The sequence below is a fragment of the Phyllobates terribilis genome, unplaced genomic scaffold (assembly GCF_046119375.1).
Source record: "Phyllobates terribilis strain yellow unplaced genomic scaffold, ASM4611937v1 Scaffold_213__1_contigs__length_3403324, whole genome shotgun sequence".
Taxonomy (NCBI): Eukaryota; Metazoa; Chordata; class Amphibia; order Anura; family Dendrobatidae; genus Phyllobates; species Phyllobates terribilis.
In genome coordinates, this window is record NW_027362973.1 from 1,898,435 (window position 1) to 1,919,221 (window position 20,787).

At 46.3% G+C, this 20,787-nt stretch overlaps 11 non-coding genes and 4 pseudogenes across 11 annotated transcripts; all 15 read left to right on the top strand.

The window, feature by feature from the left end:
* The first annotated feature begins 1,103 nt into the window (after positions 1–1,103).
* LOC141213966 (U2 spliceosomal RNA) lies at positions 1,104–1,294 on the top strand. The gene has a single exon (XR_012283297.1). It is a non-coding gene; the product is annotated as a U2 spliceosomal RNA (small nuclear RNA).
* A 1,115-nt stretch (positions 1,295–2,409) lies between these two features.
* On the top strand, positions 2,410–2,600 carry LOC141214009 (U2 spliceosomal RNA). The gene has a single exon (XR_012283340.1). It is a non-coding gene; the product is annotated as a U2 spliceosomal RNA (small nuclear RNA).
* A 1,115-nt stretch (positions 2,601–3,715) lies between these two features.
* Positions 3,716–3,807, top strand: LOC141214159 (U2 spliceosomal RNA; annotated as a pseudogene).
* A 1,426-nt stretch (positions 3,808–5,233) lies between these two features.
* Positions 5,234–5,418, top strand: LOC141214072 (U2 spliceosomal RNA). Its single transcript, XR_012283402.1, has one exon. It is a non-coding gene; the product is annotated as a U2 spliceosomal RNA (small nuclear RNA).
* Positions 5,419–6,533: 1,115 nt separating this feature from the next.
* Positions 6,534–6,609, top strand: LOC141214150 (U2 spliceosomal RNA; annotated as a pseudogene).
* An 809-nt stretch (positions 6,610–7,418) lies between these two features.
* On the top strand, positions 7,419–7,599 carry LOC141214115 (U2 spliceosomal RNA; annotated as a pseudogene).
* A 1,115-nt stretch (positions 7,600–8,714) lies between these two features.
* On the top strand, positions 8,715–8,905 carry LOC141213967 (U2 spliceosomal RNA). The gene has a single exon (XR_012283298.1). It is a non-coding gene; the product is annotated as a U2 spliceosomal RNA (small nuclear RNA).
* A 1,115-nt stretch (positions 8,906–10,020) lies between these two features.
* LOC141213968 (U2 spliceosomal RNA) lies at positions 10,021–10,211 on the top strand. Its single transcript, XR_012283299.1, has one exon. It is a non-coding gene; the product is annotated as a U2 spliceosomal RNA (small nuclear RNA).
* Positions 10,212–12,016: 1,805 nt separating this feature from the next.
* On the top strand, positions 12,017–12,207 carry LOC141213969 (U2 spliceosomal RNA). The gene has a single exon (XR_012283300.1). It is a non-coding gene; the product is annotated as a U2 spliceosomal RNA (small nuclear RNA).
* A 1,115-nt stretch (positions 12,208–13,322) lies between these two features.
* Positions 13,323–13,513, top strand: LOC141213970 (U2 spliceosomal RNA). Its single transcript, XR_012283301.1, has one exon. It is a non-coding gene; the product is annotated as a U2 spliceosomal RNA (small nuclear RNA).
* A 1,115-nt stretch (positions 13,514–14,628) lies between these two features.
* On the top strand, positions 14,629–14,744 carry LOC141214138 (U2 spliceosomal RNA; annotated as a pseudogene).
* Positions 14,745–15,268: 524 nt separating this feature from the next.
* Positions 15,269–15,450, top strand: LOC141214065 (U2 spliceosomal RNA). The gene has a single exon (XR_012283395.1). It is a non-coding gene; the product is annotated as a U2 spliceosomal RNA (small nuclear RNA).
* Positions 15,451–16,565: 1,115 nt separating this feature from the next.
* On the top strand, positions 16,566–16,756 carry LOC141213972 (U2 spliceosomal RNA). Its single transcript, XR_012283303.1, has one exon. It is a non-coding gene; the product is annotated as a U2 spliceosomal RNA (small nuclear RNA).
* A 1,115-nt stretch (positions 16,757–17,871) lies between these two features.
* On the top strand, positions 17,872–18,062 carry LOC141213844 (U2 spliceosomal RNA). The gene has a single exon (XR_012283180.1). It is a non-coding gene; the product is annotated as a U2 spliceosomal RNA (small nuclear RNA).
* Positions 18,063–19,177: 1,115 nt separating this feature from the next.
* Positions 19,178–19,368, top strand: LOC141213973 (U2 spliceosomal RNA). The gene has a single exon (XR_012283304.1). It is a non-coding gene; the product is annotated as a U2 spliceosomal RNA (small nuclear RNA).
* Positions 19,369–20,787: the final 1,419 nt, after the last annotated feature.

The following is a 20,787-nucleotide window of genomic DNA, read 5'->3' on the forward strand; positions in this document are numbered from 1 at the left end:
TTTCTAAAATCAGAAAGAATTGAATTCAATGTTTTTTGTTCATTTTGCTTGTTTGTCGGATTTTGGGATGGACTCTTTGGCTTTGCTTTTCTTCTCCTCATTGGATTTTTCATGTTCAAAGTTGCAGAAGCCAGATTACAAGCTCATTTTGGTTCAACTTCAGCAACTGTGCATTGCATTGCCATGTAATGTGATGCAATGCTATCTTTCTAGCTCTCCTTTTTACTTCCTTTTGGATAAACAGACATATTAGGCAAGCATTTTGGAGCTTTCACCTAAATAACTACAGGTGGTGAGATAAGCTGCACAATATAATTGACCTTTCAGTATATTGTTGCACACACACCATCTATTTAGCAAATGCCCTTGTTATCAACAGCAGCCTTTTAAACTCACCTGAGCTAACAGGTATGTGCGCTGGTTACTCTGCTGCGCTTAAAATTTCTTTTTTGGTTTGCTACAATGCCTTTTCTGAAACGTTGTCTCCTTCTGCTGGAACACTGACTTCTTTCATTTAATGCCTGCAGACTATAAAAGAGATCCCAACCCAAAAACTTTGGTTGATTAGTCTGTGGCATTCTGTTAAACTGTTGCTTATGGCGGTCTCTGTGAGCTTCTCAGCGACATTCAGCCAGCCAGGTATCCTGCCTGCAGTAGATGGAATGTGGCAATGGAACGCTGGCTGCGCGTGTCATAATAGGCTCTGAGCCTTTATATACCTGTGCACAGCAGCAGCCACCTTCAGTCTGCTGCTGGACAGCCAGCAGCAGCAGCAGCAGGAGAGGTATGTAATCAGGAGCCCTCCTGCTAAGTGTAGACAGCTGCTCGTTCCACCCCACCCCCCGCCTTAATTGGTTCTCCTCCCTTCCAACGGTGTTGAGGCGGGTGGGAACAGCAGGGGGTGAAGGTGCTGTGTTTAAAGAGGTGGAGTTATGCAGATCTAAAACGCGTGGATTGCAGCAGCAGCAAGCCGAAAAGTGCAGGCATGTAAGGGATCTAGAGGTTGACAACATGTCTTCTTAACGGGAGTCCAGGAGCTCATCTCCACAAATGGACTTTTCAGGATCCTTGGGTGGCTCCGTAGTTTGAAACCAATTCTGGTTATCGCTTCTCGGCCTTTTGGCTAAGATCAAGTGTAGTATCTGTTCTTATCAGTTTAATATCTGATACGTCCCCTATCTGGGGACCATATATTAAATGGATTTTTAGAACAGGGAGATGGAAAAAGAGCTTGCTCTGTCCACTCCACGCATTGACCTGGTATTGCAGTATCTCCAGGACCGGTGCACCCCTTCTTTAATGCAGTTTCTAAAATCAGAAAGAATTGAATTCAATGTTTTTTGTTCATTTTGCTTGTTTGTCGGATTTTGGGATGGACTCTTTGGCTTTGCTTTTCTTCTCCTCATTGGATTTTTCATGTTCAAAGTTGCAGAAGCCAGATTACAAGCTCATTTTGGTTCAACTTCAGCAACTGTGCATTGCATTGCCATGTAATGTGATGCAATGCTATCTTTCTAGCTCTCCCTTTTTACTTCCTTTTGGATAAACAGACATATTAGGCAAGCATTTTGGAGCTTTCACCTAAATAACTACAGGTGGTGAGATAAGCTGCACAATATAATTGACCTTTCAGTATATTGTTGCACACACACCATCTATTTAGCAAATGCCCTTGTTATCAACAGCAGCCTTTTAAACTCACCTGAGCTAACAGGTATGTGCGCTGGTTACTCTGCTGCGCTTAAAATTTCTTTTTTGGTTTGCTACAATGCCTTTTCTGAAACGTTGTCTCCTTCTGCTGGAACACTGACTTCTTTCATTTAATGCCTGCAGACTATAAAAGAGATCCCAACCCAAAAACTTTGGTTGATTAGTCTGTAGCATTCTGTTAAACTGTTGCTTATGGCGGTCTCTGTGAGCTTCTCAGCGACATTCAGCCAGCCAGGTATCCTGCCTGCAGTAGATGGAATGTGGCAATGGAACGCTGGCTGCGCGTGTCATAATAGGCTCTGAGCCTTTATATACCTGTGCACAGCAGCAGCCACCTTCAGTCTGCTGCTGGACAGCCAGCAGAAGCAGCAGCAGGAGAGGTATGTAATCAGGAGCCCTCCTGCTAAGGGTAGACAGCTGCTCGTTCCACCCCACCCCCCGCCTTAATTGGTTCTCCTCCCTTCCAACGGTGTTGAGGCGGGTGGGAACAGCAGGGGGTGAAGGTGCTGTGTTTAAAGAGGTGGAGTTATGCAGATCTAAAACGCGTGGATTGCAGCAGCAGCAAGCCGAAAAGTGCAGGCATGTAAGGGATCTAGAGGTTGACAACATGTCTTCTTAACGGGAGTCCAGGAGCTCATCTCCACAAATGGACTTTTCAGGATCCTTGGGTGGCTCCGTAGTTTGAAACCAATTCTGGTTATCGCTTCTCGGCCTTTTGGCTAAGATCAAGTGTAGTATCTGTTCTTATCAGATTAATATCTGATACGTCCCCTATCTGGGGACCATATATTAAATGGATTTTTAGAACAGGGAGATGGAAAAAGAGCTTGCTCTGTCCACTCCACGCATTGACCTGGTATTGCAGTATCTCCAGGACCGGTGCACCCCTTCTTTAATGCAGTTTCTAAAATCAGAAAGAATTGAATTCAATGTTTTTTGTTCATTTTGCTTGTTTGTCGGATTTTGGGATGGACTCTTTGGCTTTGCTTTTCGTCTCCTCATTGGATTTTTCATGTTCAAAGTTGCAGAAGCCAGATTACAAGCTCATTTTGGTTCAACTTCAGCAACTGTGCATTGCATTGCCATGTAATGTGATGCAATGCTATCTTTCTAGCTCTCCCTTTTTACTTCCTTTTGGATAAACAGACATATTAGGCAAGCATTTTGGAGCTTTCACCTAAATAACTACAGGTGGTGAGATAAGCTGCACAATATAATTGACCTTTCAGTATATTGTTGCACACACACCATCTATTTAGCAAATGCCCTTGTTATCAACAGCAGCCTTTTAAACTCACCTGAGCTAACAGGTATGTGCGCTGGTTACTCTGCTGCGCTTAAAATTTCTTTTTTGGTTTGCTACAATGCCTTTTCTGAAACGTTGTCTCCTTCTGCTGGAACACTGACTTCTTTCATTTAATGCCTGCAGACTATAAAAGAGAACCCAACCCAAAAAGTTTGGTTGATTAGTCTGTGGCATTCTGTTAAACTGTTGCTTATGGCGGTCTCTGTGAGCTTCTCAGCGACATTCAGCCAGCCAGGTATCCTGCCTGCAGTAGATGGAATGTGGCAATGGAACGCTGGCTGCGCGTGTCATAATAGGCTCTGAGCCTTTATATACCTGTGCACAGCAGCAGCCACCTTCAGTCTGCTGCTGGACAGCCAGCAGCAGCAGCAGCAGGAGAGGTATGTAATCAGGAGCCCTCCTGCTAAGGGTAGACAGCTGCTCGTTCCACCCCACCCCCCGCCTTAATTGGTTCTCCTCCCTTCCAACGGTGTTGAGGCGGGTGGGAACAGCAGGGGGTGAAGGTGCTGTGTTTAAAGAGGTGGAGTTATGCAGATCTAAAACGCGTGGATTGCAGCAGCAGCAAGCCGAAAAGTGCAGGCATGTAAGGGATCTAGAGGTTGACAACATGTCTTCTTAACGGGAGTCCAGGAGCTCATCTCCACAAATGGACTTTTCAGGATCCTTGGGTGGCTCCGTAGTTTGAAACCAATTCTGGTTATCGCTTCTCGGCCTTTTGGCTAAGATCAAGTGTAGTATCTTTCGAAAAGGCGGTTTTGGATGTTGGCCGCCCTAGTAGATTGATACATTATGCACACTGGGGTTTAGGCGCTTGTTAGTACGCCAGGTGGCTAATATAGTCATCTGGTGGAAAGCATGGCCCCCCAGGATCGACGCCATTGGGCCGGGGAAGATCGAAAGCCCGAAGTGTGAAGTGCCCCAGGAGTGGTGACCCTGGGGTGCCTTAACTCACTGGGATTGGGAACCCCACTTGAGTTTATGGCACATTTGCACTAGCACTTCAATATTTCTTTCTTCACACACCCTTATTCCGGGCCTTCTGGCCTTAGGATGGGGAATTTTTCAATTCCCGGTCGAAGGTCCGGGCAGTATTATACTGTGAAACCTTCACTATTTATTTAATTTTTTTTTGTCACTGTGTGTCCACTTTTTCACGTGTGTCCACGTCCTTACTAGGATTTTGTCGGGATGCGGTTCCCTTACGGGTTCCTCTCTTGGCAGGTCTAGGGGGGGAGTGTGTGGCCATCAGGTTCCGCTCCCCCCTGAACCCCCCTGGCTCTCCTCTTTCGGGAGGAGAGCGTTGTTGGCTCCCCTCTTCCGGGAGGGGAGCACAGTCTTTGGCTCCCAGTGCCTTGCTCGGGTGAGAACTCGGGCAGGTATTGAGGGTAAGATTGGGTCGCCTCTGGCTCCGGCTGGAGGTGGCTATTTGTCCCTGTGCCTCGCTGTGGCCTTCTGGCTCGGAGGGACGGGGAATGGTTTGGGGGACCCTTCTCCTTTTGGAGAGGGTTTCAAGAAGACCAGCATCCTAGTGCACTTTTTTTTGTGGCACTTGTCACTTTTTTAAGCGCACTCGGGTTTTGTACACGAATTCGGGCTTTCGATAAAAAAAAAAAAAATCTTTTGAAAAGGCAGTTTTGTCCTTGGGCTGCCCTAGTAAATTGATGCATATTACACACTGGTTTGGTGCACTTGTTAGTACGCCAGGTGGCTCATAGAGTTATCTGATGGAAAACATGGCCCTCCAGGATCGAAGTCACTAGGCTGGGTAAGTGTGAGGGCTTTGGAGCAATGTGCCCCAGGAGTAGGCGCCCTGGTGGGAGTCCAAGCTTACTGGGACTGGGAACCCCAGAAAGACTTGGCTTCGTAGCACGCCGCACCTTTGCCAATCATACTTTCTGAGCAACCCCCCCTATTCCTGGCCTCCGGGCTAGGAAGGGGAATTTTTATAAACCCGGTCGGAGGTCCGGTCAGCTTTGGGCTGAGAAACCAACACAGGCTCCAGCTCCACTAGGGTGGCAGCCTAGATGGAAGCTGGGAGCACGAAAACGGCTCTTCTCCGGCTTCGGCTAGGGAGAGCATCGGAGATCCCTGACCCTCGCTGTGGCCTTCTGGCTCGGAGGGATGGGGATGGTTTATTGGGGACCCTCTCCTCGGGAAGGGTCCACATGAATCCTCGCCTCGTGCGCTGTTTTGGTGTGACTTCGGTCACATTTTTCAGTGCCTTGGATGCAGCTTCAATCAAAAAAAAATCTGTTCTTATCAGTTTAATATCTGATACGTCCCCTATCTGGGGACCATATATTAAATGGATTTTTAGAACAGGGAGATGGAAAAAGAGCTTGCTCTGTCCACTTCACGCATTGACCTGGTATTGCAGTATCTCCAGGACCGGTGCACCCCTTCTTTAATGCAGTTTCTAAAATCAGAAAGAATTGAATTCAATGTTTTTTGTTCATTTTGCTTGTTTGTCGGATTTTGGGATGGACTCTTTGGCTTTGCTTTTCTTCTCCTCATTGGATTTTTCATGTTCAAAGTTGCAGAAGCCAGATTACAAGCTCATTTTGGTTCAACTTCAGCAACTGTGCATTGCATTGCCATGTAATGTGATGCAATGCTATCTTTCTAGCTCTCCCTTTTTACTTCCTTTTGGATAAACAGACATATTAGGCAAGCATTTTGGAGCTTTCACCTAAATAACTACAGGTGGTGAGATAAGCTGCACAATATAATTGACCTTTCAGTATATTGTTGCACACACACCATCTATTTAGCAAATGCCCTTGTTATCAACAGCAGCCTTTTAAACTCACCTGAGCTAACAGGTATGTGCGCTGGTTACTCTGCTGCGCTTAAAATTTCTTTTTTGGTTTGCTACAATGCCTTTTCTGAAACGTTGTCTCCTTCTGCTGGAACACTGACTTCTTTCATTTAATGCCTGCAGACTATAAAAGAGAACCCAACCCAAAAAGTTTGGTTGATTAGTCTGTGGCATTCTGTTAAACTGTTGCTTATGGCGGTCTCTGTGAGCTTCTCAGCGACATTCAGCCAGCCAGGTATCCTGCCTGCAGTAGATGGAATGTGGCAATGGAACGCTGGCTGCGCGTGTCATAATAGGCTCTGAGCCTTTATATACCTGTGCACAGCAGCAGCCACCTTCAGTCTGCTGCTGGACAGCCAGCAGCAGCAGCAGCAGGAGAGGTATGTAATCAGGAGCCCTCCTGCTAAGGGTAGACAGCTGCTCGTTCCACCCCACCCCCCGCCTTAATTGGTTCTCCTCCCTTCCAACGGTGTTGAGGCGGGTGGGAACAGCAGGGGGTGAAGGTGCTGTGTTTAAAGAGGTGGAGTTATGCAGATCTAAAACGCGTGGATTGCAGCAGCAGCAAGCCGAAAAGTGCAGGCATGTAAGGGATCTAGAGGTTGACAACATGTCTTCTTAACGGGAGTCCAGGAGCTCATCTCCACAAATGGACTTTTCAGGATCCTTGGGTGGCTCCGTAGTTTGAAACCAATTCTGGTTATCGCTTCTCGGCCTTTTGGCTAAGATCAAGTGTAGTATCTTTCGAAAAGGCGGTTTTGGATGTTGGCCACCCTAGTAGATTGATACATTATGCACACTGGGGTTTAGGCGCTTGTTAGTACGCCAGGTGGCTAATATAGTCATCTGGTGGAAAGCATGGCCCCCCTGGATCGACGCCATTGGGCCGGGGAAGATCGAAAGCCCGAAGTGTGAAGTGCCCCAGGAGTGGTGACCCTGGGGTGCCTTAACTCACTGGGATTGGGAACCCCACTTGAGTTTATGGTACATTTGCACAAGCACTTCAAATTTTCTTTCTTCGCACACACCCTTATTCCGGGCCTTCTGGCCTTAGGATGGGGAATTTTTCAATTCCCGGTCGAAGGTCCGGGCAGTATTATACTGTGAAACCTTCACTATTTATTTAATTTCTTTGTCACTGTGTGTCCACTTATTCACGTGTGTCACGTCCTACTAGGATTTTGTCGGGATGCGGTTCCCTTACGGGTTCCTCTCTTGGCAGGTCTAGGGGGGGAGTGTGTGGCCATCAGGTTCCGCTCCCCCCTGAACCCCCTGGCTCTCCTCTTTCGGGAGGAGAGCGTTGTTGGCTCCCCTCTTCCGGGAGGGGAGCACAGTCTTTGGCTCCCAGTGCCTTGCTCGGGTGAGAACTCGGGCAGTTGCTGGGGGTAAGATTGGGTCGCCTCTGGCTTCGGCTGGAGGTGGCTTTTTGTCCCTGTTCCTCGCTGTGGCCTTTTGGCTCGGAGGGACGGGGAATGGTTTGGGGGACCCTTCTCCTTTTGGAGAGGGTTTCAAGAAGACCAGCATCCTAGTGCACTTTTTTTGTGGCACTTGTCACTTTTTTAAGCGCACTCGGGTTTTGTACACGAATTCGGGCTTTCAAAAAAAAAAAAAAAAATCTGTTCTTATCAGTTTAATATCTGATACGTCCCCTATCTGGGGACCATATATTAAATGGATTTTTAGAACAGGGAGATGGAAAAAGAGCTTGCTCTGTCCACTCCACGCATTGACCTGGTATTGCAGTATCTCCAGGACCGGTGCACCCCTTCTTTAATGCAGTTTCTAAAATCAGAAAGAATTGAATTCAATGTTTTTTGTTCATTTTGCTTGTTTGTCGGATTTTGGGATGGACTCTTTGGCTTTGCTTTTCTTCTCCTCATTGGATTTTTCATGTTCAAAGTTGCAGAAGCCAGATTACAAGCTCATTTTGGTTCAACTTCAGCAACTGTGCATTGCATTGCCATGTAATGTGATGCAATGCTATCTTTCTAGCTCTCCCTTTTTACTTCCTTTTGGATAAACAGACATATTAGGCAAGCATTTTGGAGCTTTCACCTAAATAACTACAGGTGGTGAGATAAGCTGCACAATATAATTGACCTTTCAGTATATTGTTGCACACACACCATCTATTTAGCAAATGCCCTTGTTATCAACAGCAGCCTTTTAAACTCACCTGAGCTAACAGGTATGTGCGCTGGTTACTCTGCTGCGCTTAAAATTTCTTTTTTGGTTTGCTACAATGCCTTTTCTGAAATGTTGTCTCCTTCTGCTGGAACACTGACTTCTTTCATTTAATGCCTGCAGACTATAAAAGAGAACCCAACCCAAAAAGTTTGGTTGATTAGTCTGTGGCATTCTGTTAAACTGTTGCTTATGGCGGTCTCTGTGAGCTTCTCAGCGACATTCAGCCAGCCAGGTATCCTGCCTGCAGTAGATGGAATGTGGCAATGGAACGCTGGCTGCGCGTGTCATAATAGGCTCTGAGCCTTTATATACCTGTGCACAGCAGCAGCCACCTTCAGTCTGCTGCTGGACAGCCAGCAGCAGCAGCAGCAGGAGAGGTATGTAATCAGGAGCCCTCCTGCTAAGGGTAGACAGCTGCTCGTTCCACCCCACCCCCCGCCTTAATTGGTTCTCCTCCCTTCCAACGGTGTTGAGGCGGGTGGGAACAGCAGGGGGTGAAGGTGCTGTGTTTAAAGAGGTGGAGTTATGCAGATCTAAAACGCGTGGATTGCAGCAGCAGCAAGCCGAAAAGTGCAGGCATGTAAGGGATCTAGAGGTTGACAACATGTCTTCTTAACGGGAGTCCAGGAGCTCATCTCCACAAATGGACTTTTCAGGATCCTAGGGTGGCTCCGTAGTTTGAAACCAATTCTGGTTATCGCTTCTCGGCCTTTTGGCTAAGATCAAGTGTAGTATCTGTTCTTATCAGTTTAATATCTGATACGTCCCCTATCTGGGGACCATATATTAAATGGATTTTTAGAACAGGGAGATGGAAAAAGAGCTTGCTCTGTCCACTCCACGCATTGACCTGGTATTGCAGTATCTCCAGGACCGGTGCACCCCTTCTTTAATGCAGTTTCTAAAATCAGAAAGAATTGAATTCAATGTTTTTTGTTCATTTTGCTTGTTTGTCGGATTTTGGGATGGACTCTTTGGCTTTGCTTTTCTTCTCCTCATTGGATTTTTCATGTTCAAAGTTGCAGAAGCCAGATTACAAGCTCATTTTGGTTCAACTTCAGCAACTGTGCATTGCATTGCCATGTAATGTGATGCAATGCTATCTTTCTAGCTCTCCCTTTTTACTTCCTTTTGGATAAACAGACATATTAGGCAAGCATTTTGGAGCTTTCACCTAAATAACTACAGGTGGTGAGATAAGCTGCACAATATAATTGACCTTTCAGTATATTGTTGCACACACACCATCTATTTAGCAAATGCCCTTGTTATCAACAGCAGCCTTTTAAACTCACCTGAGCTAACAGGTATGTGCGCTGGTTACTCTGCTGCGCTTAAAATTTCTTTTTTGGTTTGCTACAATGCCTTTTCTGAAACGTTGTCTCCTTCTGCTGGAACACTGACTTCTTTCATTTAATGCCTGCAGACTATAAAAGAGAACCCAACCCAAAAAGTTTGGTTGATTAGTCTGTGGCATTCTGTTAAACTGTTGCTTATGGCGGTCTCTGTGAGCTTCTCAGCGACATTCAGCCAGCCAGGTATCCTGCCTGCAGTAGATGGAATGTGGCAATGGAACGCTGGCTGCGCATGTCATAATAGGCTCTGAGCCTTTATATACCTGTGCACAGCAGCAGCCACCTTCAGTCTGCTGCTGGACAGCCAGCAGCAGCAGCAGCAGGAGAGGTATGTAATCAGGAGCCCTCCTGCTAAGGGTAGACAGCTGCTCGTTCCACCCCACCCCCCGCCTTAATTGGTTCTCCTCCCTTCCAACGGTGTTGAGGCGGGTGGGAACAGCAGGGGGTGAAGGTGCTGTGTTTAAAGAGGTGGAGTTATGCAGATCTAAAACGCGTGGATTGCAGCAGCAGCAAGCCGAAAAGTGCAGGCATGTAAGGGATCTAGAGGTTGACAACATGTCTTCTTAACGGGAGTCCAGGAGCTCATCTCCACAAATGGACTTTTCAGGATCCTAGGGTGGCTCCGTAGTTTGAAACCAATTCTGGTTATCGCTTCTCGGCCTTTTGGCTAAGATCAAGTGTAGTATCTGTTCTTATCAGTTTAATATCTGATACGTCCCCTATCTGGGGACCATATATTAAATGGATTTTTAGAACAGGGAGATGGAAAAAGAGCTTGCTCTGTCCACTCCACGCATTGACCTGGTATTGCAGTATCTCCAGGACCGGTGCACCCCTTCTTTAATGCAGTTTCTAAAATCAGAAAGAATTGAATTCAATGTTTTTTGTTCATTTTGCTTGTTTGTCGGATTTTGGGATGGACTCTTTGGCTTTGCTTTTCTTCTCCTCATTGGATTTTTCATGTTCAAAGTTGCAGAAGCCAGATTACAAGCTCATTTTGGTTCAACTTCAGCAACTGTGCATTGCATTGCCATGTAATGTGATGCAATGCTATCTTTCTAGCTCTCCCTTTTTACTTCCTTTTGGATAAACAGACATATTAGGCAAGCATTTTGGAGCTTTCACCTAAATAACTACAGGTGGTGAGATAAGCTGCACAATATAATTGACCTTTCAGTATATTGTTGCACACACACCATCTATTTAGCAAATGCCCTTGTTATCAACAGCAGCCTTTTAAACTCACCTGAGCTAACAGGTATGTGCGCTGGTTACTCTGCTGCGCTTAAAATTTCTTTTTTGGTTTGCTACAATGCCTTTTCTGAAACGTTGTCTCCTTCTGCTGGAACACTGAATTCTTTCATTTAATGCCTGCAGACTATAAAAGAGAACCCAACCCAAAAAGTTTGGTTGATTAGTCTGTGGCATTCTGTTAAACTGTTGCTTATGGCGGTCTCTGTGAGCTTCTCAGCGACATTCAGCCAGCCAGGTATCCTGCCTGCAGTAGATGGAATGTGGCAATGGAACGCTGGCTGCGCATGTCATAATAGGCTCTGAGCCTTTATATACCTGTGCACAGCAGCAGCCACCTTCAGTCTGCTGCTGGACAGCCAGCAGCAGCAGCAGCAGGAGAGGTATGTAATCAGGAGCCCTCCTGCTAAGGGTAGACAGCTGCTCGTTCCACCCCACCCCCCGCCTTAATTGGTTCTCCTCCCTTCCAACGGTGTTGAGGAGGGTGGGAACAGCAGGGGGTGAAGGTGCTGTGTTTAAAGAGGTGGAGTTATGCAGATCTAAAACGCGTGGATTGCAGCAGCAGCAAGCCGAAAAGTGCAGGCATGTAAGGGATCTAGAGGTTGACAACATGTCTTCTTAACGGGAGTCCAGGAGCTCATCTCCACAAATGGACTTGTTATCAACAGCAGCCTTTTAAACTCACCTGAGCTAACAGGTATGTGCGCTGGTTACTCTGCTGCGCTTAAAATTTCTTTTTTGGTTTGCTACAATGCCTTTTCTGAAACGTTGTCTCCTTCTGCTGGGACACTGACTTCTTTCATTTAATGCCTGCAGACTATAAAAGAGAACCCAACCCAAAAAGTTTGGTTGATTAGTCTGTGGCATTCTGTTAAACTGTTGCTTATGGCGGTCTCTGTGAGCTTCTCAGCGACATTCAGCCAGCCAGGTATCCTGCCTGCAGTAGATGGAATGTGGCAATGGAACGCTGGCTGCGCGTGTCATAATAGGCTCTGAGCCTTTATATACCTGTGCACAGCAGCAGCCACCTTCAGTCTGCTGCTGGACAGCCAGCAGCAGCAGCAGCAGGAGAGGTATGTAATCAGGAGCCCTCCTGCTAAGGGTAGACAGCTGCTCGTTCCACCCCACCCCCCGCCTTAATTGGTTCTCCTCCCTTCCAACGGTGTTGAGGCGGGTGGGAACAGCAGGGGGTGAAGGTGCTGTGTTTAAAGAGGTGGAGTTATGCAGATCTAAAACGCGTGGATTGCAGCAGCAGCAAGCCAAAAAGTGCAGGCATGTAAGGGATCTAGAGGTTGACAACATGTCTTCTTAACGGGAGTCCAGGAGCTCATCTCCACAAATGGACTTTTCAGGATCCTTGGGTGGCTCCGTAGTTTGAAACCAATTCTGGTTATCGCTTCTCGGCCTTTTGGCTAAGATCAAGTGTAGTATCTGTTCTTATCAGTTTAATATCTGATACGTCCCCTATCTGGGGACCATATATTAAATGGATTTTTAGAACAGGGAGATGGAAAAAGAGCTTGCTCTGTCCACTCCACGCATTGACCTGGTATTGCAGTATCTCCAGGACCGGTGCACCCCTTCTTTAATGCAGTTTCTAAAATCAGAAAGAATTGAATTCAATGTTTTTTGTTCATTTTGCTTGTTTGTCGGATTTTGGGATGGACTCTTTGGCTTTGCTTTTCTTCTCCTCATTGGATTTTTCATGTTCAAAGTTGCAGAAGCCAGATTACAAGCTCATTTTGGTTCAACTTCAGCAACTGTGCATTGCATTGCCATGTAATGTGATGCAATGCTATCTTTCTAGCTCTCCCTTTTTACTTCCTTTTGGATAAACAGACATATTAGGCAAGCATTTTGGAGCTTTCACCTAAATAACTACAGGTGGTGAGATAAGCTGCACAATATAATTGACCTTTCAGTATATTGTTGCACACACACCATCTATTTAGCAAATGCCCTTGTTATCAACAGCAGCCTTTTAAACTCACCTGAGCTAACAGGTATGTGCGCTGGTTACTCTGCTGCGCTTAAAATTTCTTTTTTGGTTTGCTACAATGCCTTTTCTGAAACGTTGTCTCCTTCTGCTGGGACACTGACTTCTTTCATTTAATGCCTGCAGACTATAAAAGAGAACCCAACCCAAAAAGTTTGGTTGATTAGTCTGTGGCATTCTGTTAAACTGTTGCTTATGGCGGTCTCTGTGAGCTTCTCAGCGACATTCAGCCAGCCAGGTATCCTGCCTGCAGTAGATGGAATGTGGCAATGGAACGCTGGCTGCGCGTGTCATAATAGGCTCTGAGCCTTTATATACCTGTGCACAGCAGCAGCCACCTTCAGTCTGCTGCTGGACAGCCAGCAGCAGCAGCAGCAGGAGAGGTATGTAATCAGGAGCCCTCCTGCTAAGGGTAGACAGCTGCTCGTTCCACCCCACCCCCCGCCTTAATTGGTTCTCCTCCCTTCCAACGGTGTTGAGGCGGGTGGGAACAGCAGGGGGTGAAGGTGCTGTGTTTAAAGAGGTGGAGTTATGCAGATCTAAAACGCGTGGATTGCAGCAGCAGCAAGCCAAAAAGTGCAGGCATGTAAGGGATCTAGAGGTTGACAACATGTCTTCTTAACGGGAGTCCAGGAGCTCATCTCCACAAATGGACTTTTCAGGATCCTTGGGTGGCTCCGTAGTTTGAAACCAATTCTGGTTATCGCTTCTCGGCCTTTTGGCTAAGATCAAGTGTAGTATCTGTTCTTATCAGTTTAATATCTGATACGTCCCCTATCTGGGGACCATATATTAAATGGATTTTTAGAACAGGGAGATGGAAAAAGAGCTTGCTCTGTCCACTCCACGCATTGACCTGGTATTGCAGTATCTCCAGGACCGGTGCACCCCTTCTTTAATGCAGTTTCTAAAATCAGAAAGAATTGAATTCAATGTTTTTTGTTCATTTTGCTTGTTTGTCGGATTTTGGGATGGACTCTTTGGCTTTGCTTTTCTTCTCCTCATTGGATTTTTCATGTTCAAAGTTGCAGAAGCCAGATTACAAGCTCATTTTGGTTCAACTTCAGCAACTGTGCATTGCATTGCCATGTAATGTGATGCAATGCTATCTTTCTAGCTCTCCCTTTTTACTTCCTTTTGGATAAACAGACATATTAGGCAAGCATTTTGGAGCTTTCACCTAAATAACTACAGGTGGTGAGATAAGCTGCACAATATAATTGACCTTTCAGTATATTGTTGCACACACACCATCTATTTAGCAAATGCCCTTGTTATCAACAGCAGCCTTTTAAACTCACCTGAGCTAACAGGTATGTGCGCTGGTTACTCTGCTGCGCTTAAAATTTCTTTTTTGGTTTGCTACAATGCCTTTTCTGAAACGTTGTCTCCTTCTGCTGGAACACTGACTTCTTTCATTTAATGCCTGCAGACTATAAAAGAGAACCCAACCCAAAAAGTTTGGTTGATTAGTCTGTGGCATTCTGTTAAACTGTTGCTTATGGCGGTCTCTGTGAGCTTCTCAGCGACATTCAGCCAGCCAGGTATCCTGCCTGCAGTAGATGGAATGTGGCAATGGAACGCTGGCTGCGCGTGTCATAATAGGCTCTGAGCCTTTATATACCTGTGCACAGCAGCAGCCACCTTCAGTCTGCTGCTGGACAGCCAGCAGCAGCAGCAGCAGGAGAGGTATGTAATCAGGAGCCCTCCTGCTAAGGGTAGACAGCTGCTCGTTCCACCCCACCCCCCGCCTTAATTGGTTCTCCTCCCTTCCAACGGTGTTGAGGCGGGTGGGAACAGCAGGGGGTGAAGGTGCTGTGTTTAAAGAGGTGGAGTTATGCAGATCTAAAACGCGTGGATTGCAGCAGCAGCAAGCCGAAAAGTGCAGGCATGTAAGGGATCTAGAGGTTGACAACATGTCTTCTTAACGGGAGTCCAGGAGCTCATCTCCACAAATGGACTTTTCAGGATCCTTGGGTGGCTCCGTAGTTTGAAACCAATTCTGGTTATCGCTTCTCGGCCTTTTGGCTAAGATCAAGTGTAGTATCTTTTGAAAAGGCAGTTTTGTCCTTGGGCTGCCCTAGTAAATTGATGCATATTACACACTGGTTTGGTGCACTTGTTAGTACGCCAGGTGGCTCATAGAGTTATCTGATGGAAAACATGGCCCTCCAGGATTTAAGTCACTTGGCTGGGTAAGTGTGAGGGCTTTGGAGCAATGTGCCCCAGGAGTAGGCGCCCTGGTGGGAGTCCAAGCTTACTGGGACTGGGAACCCCAGAAAGACTTGGCTTCGTAGCACGCCGCACCTTTGCCAATCATACTTTCTGAGCAACCCCCCCTATTCCTGGCCTCCGGGCTAGGAAGGGGAATTTTTATAAACCCGGTCGGAGGTCCGGTCAGCTTTGGGCTGAGAAACCAACACAGGCTCCAGCTCCACTAGGGTGGCAGCCTAGATGGAAGCTGGGAGCACGAAAACGGCTCTTCTCCGGCTTCGGCTAGGGAGAGCATCGGAGATCCCTGACCCTCGCTGTGGCCTTCTGGCTCAGAGGGATGGGGATGGTTTATTGGGGACCCTCTCCTCCGGGAAGGGTCCACATGAATCCTCGCCTCGTGCGCTGTTTTGGTGTGACTTCGGTCACATTTTTCAGTGCCTTGGATGCAGCTTCAATCAAAAAATCTGTTCTTATCAGTTTAATATCTGATACGTCCCCTATCTGGGGACCATATATTAAATGGATTTTTAGAACAGGGAGATGGAAAAAGAGCTTGCTCTGTCCACTCCACGCATTGACCTGGTATTGCAGTATCTCCAGGACCGGTGCACCCCTTCTTTAATGCAGTTTCTAAAATCAGAAAGAATTGAATTCAATGTTTTTTGTTCATTTTGCTTGTTTGTCGGATTTTGGGATGGACTCTTTGGCTTTGCTTTTCTTCTCCTCATTGGATTTTTCATGTTCAAAGTTGCAGAAGCCAGATTACAAGCTCATTTTGGTTCAACTTCAGCAACTGTGCATTGCATTGCCATGTAATGTGATGCAATGCTATCTTTCTAGCTCTCCCTTTTTACTTCCTTTTGGATAAACAGACATATTAGGCAAGCATTTTGGAGCTTTCACCTAAATAACTACAGGTGGTGAGATAAGCTGCACAATATAATTGACCTTTCAGTATATTGTTGCACACACACCATCTATTTAGCAAATGCCCTTGTTATCAACAGCAGCCTTTTAAACTCACCTGAGCTAACAGGTATGTGCGCTGGTTACTCTGCTGCGCTTAAAATTTCTTTTTTGGTTTGCTACAATGCCTTTTCTGAAACGTTGTCTCCTTCTGCTGGAACACTGACTTCTTTCATTTAATGCCTGCAGACTATAAAAGAGAACCCAACCCAAAAAGTTTGGTTGATTAGTCTGTGGCATTCTGTTAAACTGTTGCTTATGGCGGTCTCTGTGAGCTTCTCAGCGACATTCAGCCAGCCAGGTATCCTGCCTGCAGTAGATGGAATGTGGCAATGGAACGCTGGCTGCGCGTGTCATAATAGGCTCTGAGCCTTTATATACCTGTGCACAGCAGCAGCCACCTTCAGTCTGCTGCTGGACAGCCAGCAGCAGCAGCAGCAGGAGAGGTATGTAATCAGGAGCCCTCCTGCTAAGGGTAGACAGCTGCTCGTTCCACCCCACCCCCCGCCTTAATTGGTTCTCCTCCCTTCCAACGGTGTTGAGGCGGGTGGGAACAGCAGGGGGTGAAGGTGCTGTGTTTAAAGAGATGGAGTTATGCAGATCTAAAACGCGTGGATTGCAGCAGCAGCAAGCCAAAAAGTGCAGGCATGTAAGGGATCTAGAGGTTGACAACATGTCTTCTTAACGGGAGTCCAGGAGCTCATCTCCACAAATGGACTTTTCAGGATCCTTGGGTGGCTCCGTAGTTTGAAACCAATTCTGGTTATCGCTTCTCGGCCTTTTGGCTAAGATCAAGTGTAGTATCTGTTCTTATCAGTTTAATATCTGATACGTCCCCTATCTGGGGACCATATATTAAATGGATTTTTAGAACAGGGAGATGGAAAAAGAGCTTGCTCTGTCCACTCCACGCATTGACCTGGTATTGCAGTATCTCCAGGACCGGTGCACCCCTTCTTTAATGCAGTTTCTAAAATCAGAAAGAATTGAATTCAATGTTTTTTGTTCATTTTGCTTGTTTGTCGGATTTTGGGATGGACTCTTTGGCTTTGCTTTTCTTCTCCTCATTGCATTTTTCATGTTCAAAGTTGCAGAAGCCAGATTACAAGCTCATTTTGGTTCAACTTCAGCAACTGTGCATTGCATTGCCATGTAATGTGATGCAATGCTATCTTTCTAGCTCTCCCTTTTTACTTCCTTTTGGATAAACAGACATATTAGGCAAGCATTTTGGAGCTTTCACCTAAATAACTACAGGTGGTGAGATAAGCTGCACAATATAATTGACCTTTCAGTATATTGTTGCACACACACCATCTATTTAGCAAATGCCCTTGTTATCAACAGCAGCCTTTTAAACTCACCTGAGCTAACAGGTATGTGCGCTGGTTACTCTGCTGCGCTTAAAATTTCTTTTTTGGTTTGCTACAATGCCTTTTCTGAAACGTTGTCTCCTTCTGCTGGAACACTGACTTCTTTCATTTAATGCCTGCAGACTATAAAAGAGAACCCAACCCAAAAAGTTTGGTTGATTAGTCTGTGGCATTCTGTTAAACTGTTGCTTATGGCGGTCTCTGTGAGCTTCAAAGCGACATTCAGCCAGCCAGGTATCCTGCCTGCAGTAGATGGAATGTGGCAATGGAACGCTGGCTGCGCGTGTCATAATAGGCTCTGAGCCTTTATATACCTGTGCACAGCAGCAGCCACCTTCAGTCTGCTGCTGGACAGCCAGCAGCAGCAGCAGCAGGAGAGGTATGTAATCAGGAGCCCTCCTGCTAAGGGTAGACAGCTGCTCGTTCCACCCCACCCCCCGCCTTAATTGGTTCTCCTCCCTTCCAACGGTGTTGAGGCGGGTGGGAACAGCAGGGGGTGAAGGTGCTGTGTTTAAAGAGGTGGAGTTATGCAGATCTAAAACGCGTGGATTGCAGCAGCAGCAAGCCGAAAAGTGCAGGCATGTAAGGGATCTAGAGGTTGACAACATGTCTTCTTAACGGGAGTCCAGGAGCTCATCTCCACAAATGGACTTTTCAGGATCCTTGGGTGGCTCCGTAGTTTGAAACCAATTCTGGTTATCGCTTCTCGGCCTTTTGGCTAAGATCAAGTGTAGTATCTGTTCTTATCAGTTTAATATCTGATACGTCCCCTATCTGGGGACCATATATTAAATGGATTTTTAGAACAGGGAGATGGAAAAAGAGCTTGCTCTGTCTACTCCACGCATTGACCTGGTATTGCAGTATCTCCAGGACCGGTGCACCCCTTCTTTAATGCAGTTTCTAAAATCAGAAAGAATTGAATTCAATGTTTTTTATTCATTTTGCTTGTTTGTCGGATTTTGGGATGGACTCTTTGGCTTTGCTTTTCTTCTCCTCATTGGATTTTTCATGTTCAAAGTTGCAGAAGCCAGATTACAAGCTCATTTTGGTTCAACTTCAGCAACTGTGCATTGCATTGCCATGTAATGTGATGCAATGCTATCTTTCTAGCTCTCCCTTTTTACTTCCTTTTGGATAAACAGACATATTAGGCAAGCATTTTGGAGCTTTCACCTAAATAACTACAGGTGGTGAGATAAGCTGCACAATATAATTGACCTTTCAGTATATTGTTGCACACACACCATCTATTTAGCAAATGCCCTTGTTATCAACAGCAGCCTTTTAAACTCACCTGAGCTAACAGGTATGTGCGCTGGTTACTCTGCTGCGCTTAAAATTTCTTTTTTGGTTTGCTACAATGCCTTTTCTGAAACGTTGTCTCCTTCTGCTGGAACACTGACTTCTTTCATTTAATGCCTGCAGACTATAAAAGAGAACCCAACCCAAAAAGTTTGGTTGATTAGTCTGTGGCATTCTGTTAAACTGTTGCTTATGGCGGTCTCTGTGAGCTTCTCAGCGACATTCAGCCAGCCAGGTATCCTGCCTGCAGTAGATGGAATGTGGCAATGGAACGCTGGCTGCGCGTGTCATAATAGGCTCTGAGCCTTTATATACCTGTGCACAGCAGCAGCCACCTCAAGTCTGCTGCTGGACAGCCAGCAGCAGCAGCAGCAGGAGAGGTATGTAATCAGGAGCCCTCCTGCTAAGGGTAGACAGCTGCTCGTTCCACCCCACCCCCCGCCTTAATTGGTTCTCCTCCCTTCCAACGGTGTTGAGGCGGGTGGGAACAGCAGGGGGTGAAGGTGCTATGTTTAAAGAGGTGGAGTTATGCAGATCTAAAACGCGTGGATTGCAGCAGCAGCAAGCCGAAAAGTGCAGGCATGTAAGGGATCTAGAGGTTGACAACATGTCTTCTTAACGGGAGTCCAGGAGCTCATCTCCACAAATGGACTTTTCAGGATCCTTGGGTGGCTCCGTAGTTTGAAACCAATTCTGGTTATCGCTTCTCGGCCTTTTGGCTAAGATCAAGTGTAGTATCTGTTCTTATCAGTTTAATATCTGATACGTCCCCTATCTGGGGACCATATATTAAATGGATTTTTAGAACAGGGAGATGGAAAAAGAGCTTGCTCTGTCCACTCCACGCATTGACCTGGTATTGCAGTATCTCCAGGACCGGTGCACCCCTTCTTTAATGCAGTTTCTAAAATCAGAAAGAATTGAATTCAATGTTTTTTGTTCATTTTGCTTGTTTGTCGGATTTTGGGATGGACTCTTTGGCTTTGCTTTTCTTCTCCTCATTGGATTTTTCATGTTCAAAGTTGCAGAAGCCAGATTACAAGCTCATTTTGGTTCAACTTCAGCAACTGTGCATTGCATTGCCATGTAATGTGATGCAATGCTATCTTTCTAGCTCTCCCTTTTTACTTCCTTTTGGATAAACAGACATATTAGGCAAGCATTTTGGAGCTTTCACCTAAATAACTACAGGTGGTGAGATAAGCTGCACAATATAATTGACCTTTCAGTATATTGTTGCACACACACCATCTATTTAGCAAATGCCCTTGTTATCAACAGCAGCCTTTTAAACTCACCTGAGCTAACAGGTATGTGCGCTGGTTACTCTGCTGCGCTTAAAATTTCTTTTTTGGTTTGCTACAATGCCTTTTCTGAAACGTTGTCTCCTTCTGCTGGAACACTGACTTCTTTCATTTAATGCCTGCAGACTATAAAAGAGAACCCAACCCAAAAAGTTTGGTTGATTAGTCTGTGGCATTCTGTTAAACTGTTGCTTATGGCGGTCTCTGTGAGCTTCTCAGCGACATTCAGCCAGCCAGGTATCCTGCCTGCAGTAGATGGAATGTGGCAATGGAACGCTGGCTGCGCGTGTCATAATAGGCTCTGAGCCTTTATATACCTGTGCACAGCAGCAGCCACCTTCAGTCTGCTGCTGGACAGCCAGCAGCAGCAGCAGCAGGAGAGGTATGTAATCAGGAGCCCTCCTGCTAAGGGTAGACAGCTGCTCGTTCCACCCCACCCCCCGCCTTAATTGGTTCTCCTCCCTTCCAACGGTGTTGAGGCGGGTGGGAACAGCAGGGGGTGAAGGTGCTGTGTTTAAAGAGGTGGAGTTATGCAGATCTAAAACGCGTGGATTGCAGCAGCAGCAAGCCGAAAAGTGCAGGCATGTAAGGGATCTAGAGGTTGACAACATGTCTTCTTAACGGGAGTCCAGGAGCTCATCTCCACAAATGGACTTTTCAGGATCCTTGGGTGGCTCCGTAGTTTGAAACCAATTCTGGTTATCGCTTCTCGGCCTTTTGGCTACGATCAAGTGCTTTATTGCAGGAGATTGTGGTTGAAGGGCACTCGGGTACCCCTCTCCTTGGCCTGGCAGGATCGTCCACTTTGGTGGACTTAACCTGCTTGCTGCTATTAGGGAGAGGGCTTAGTCCCAGGGTAACGAGTTGCGATCCCCCAGCTTCCAGGTGTTTTTCGCTGCAAGAACACTGGGAGCGCAGATTGCAAGCGGCTGCAATTTGCAACCTTGTTGCCTTTTTCCATGGAGGTTGACCCTAACCTCGTGCCTCTTTATGCGAGGCTAAAAA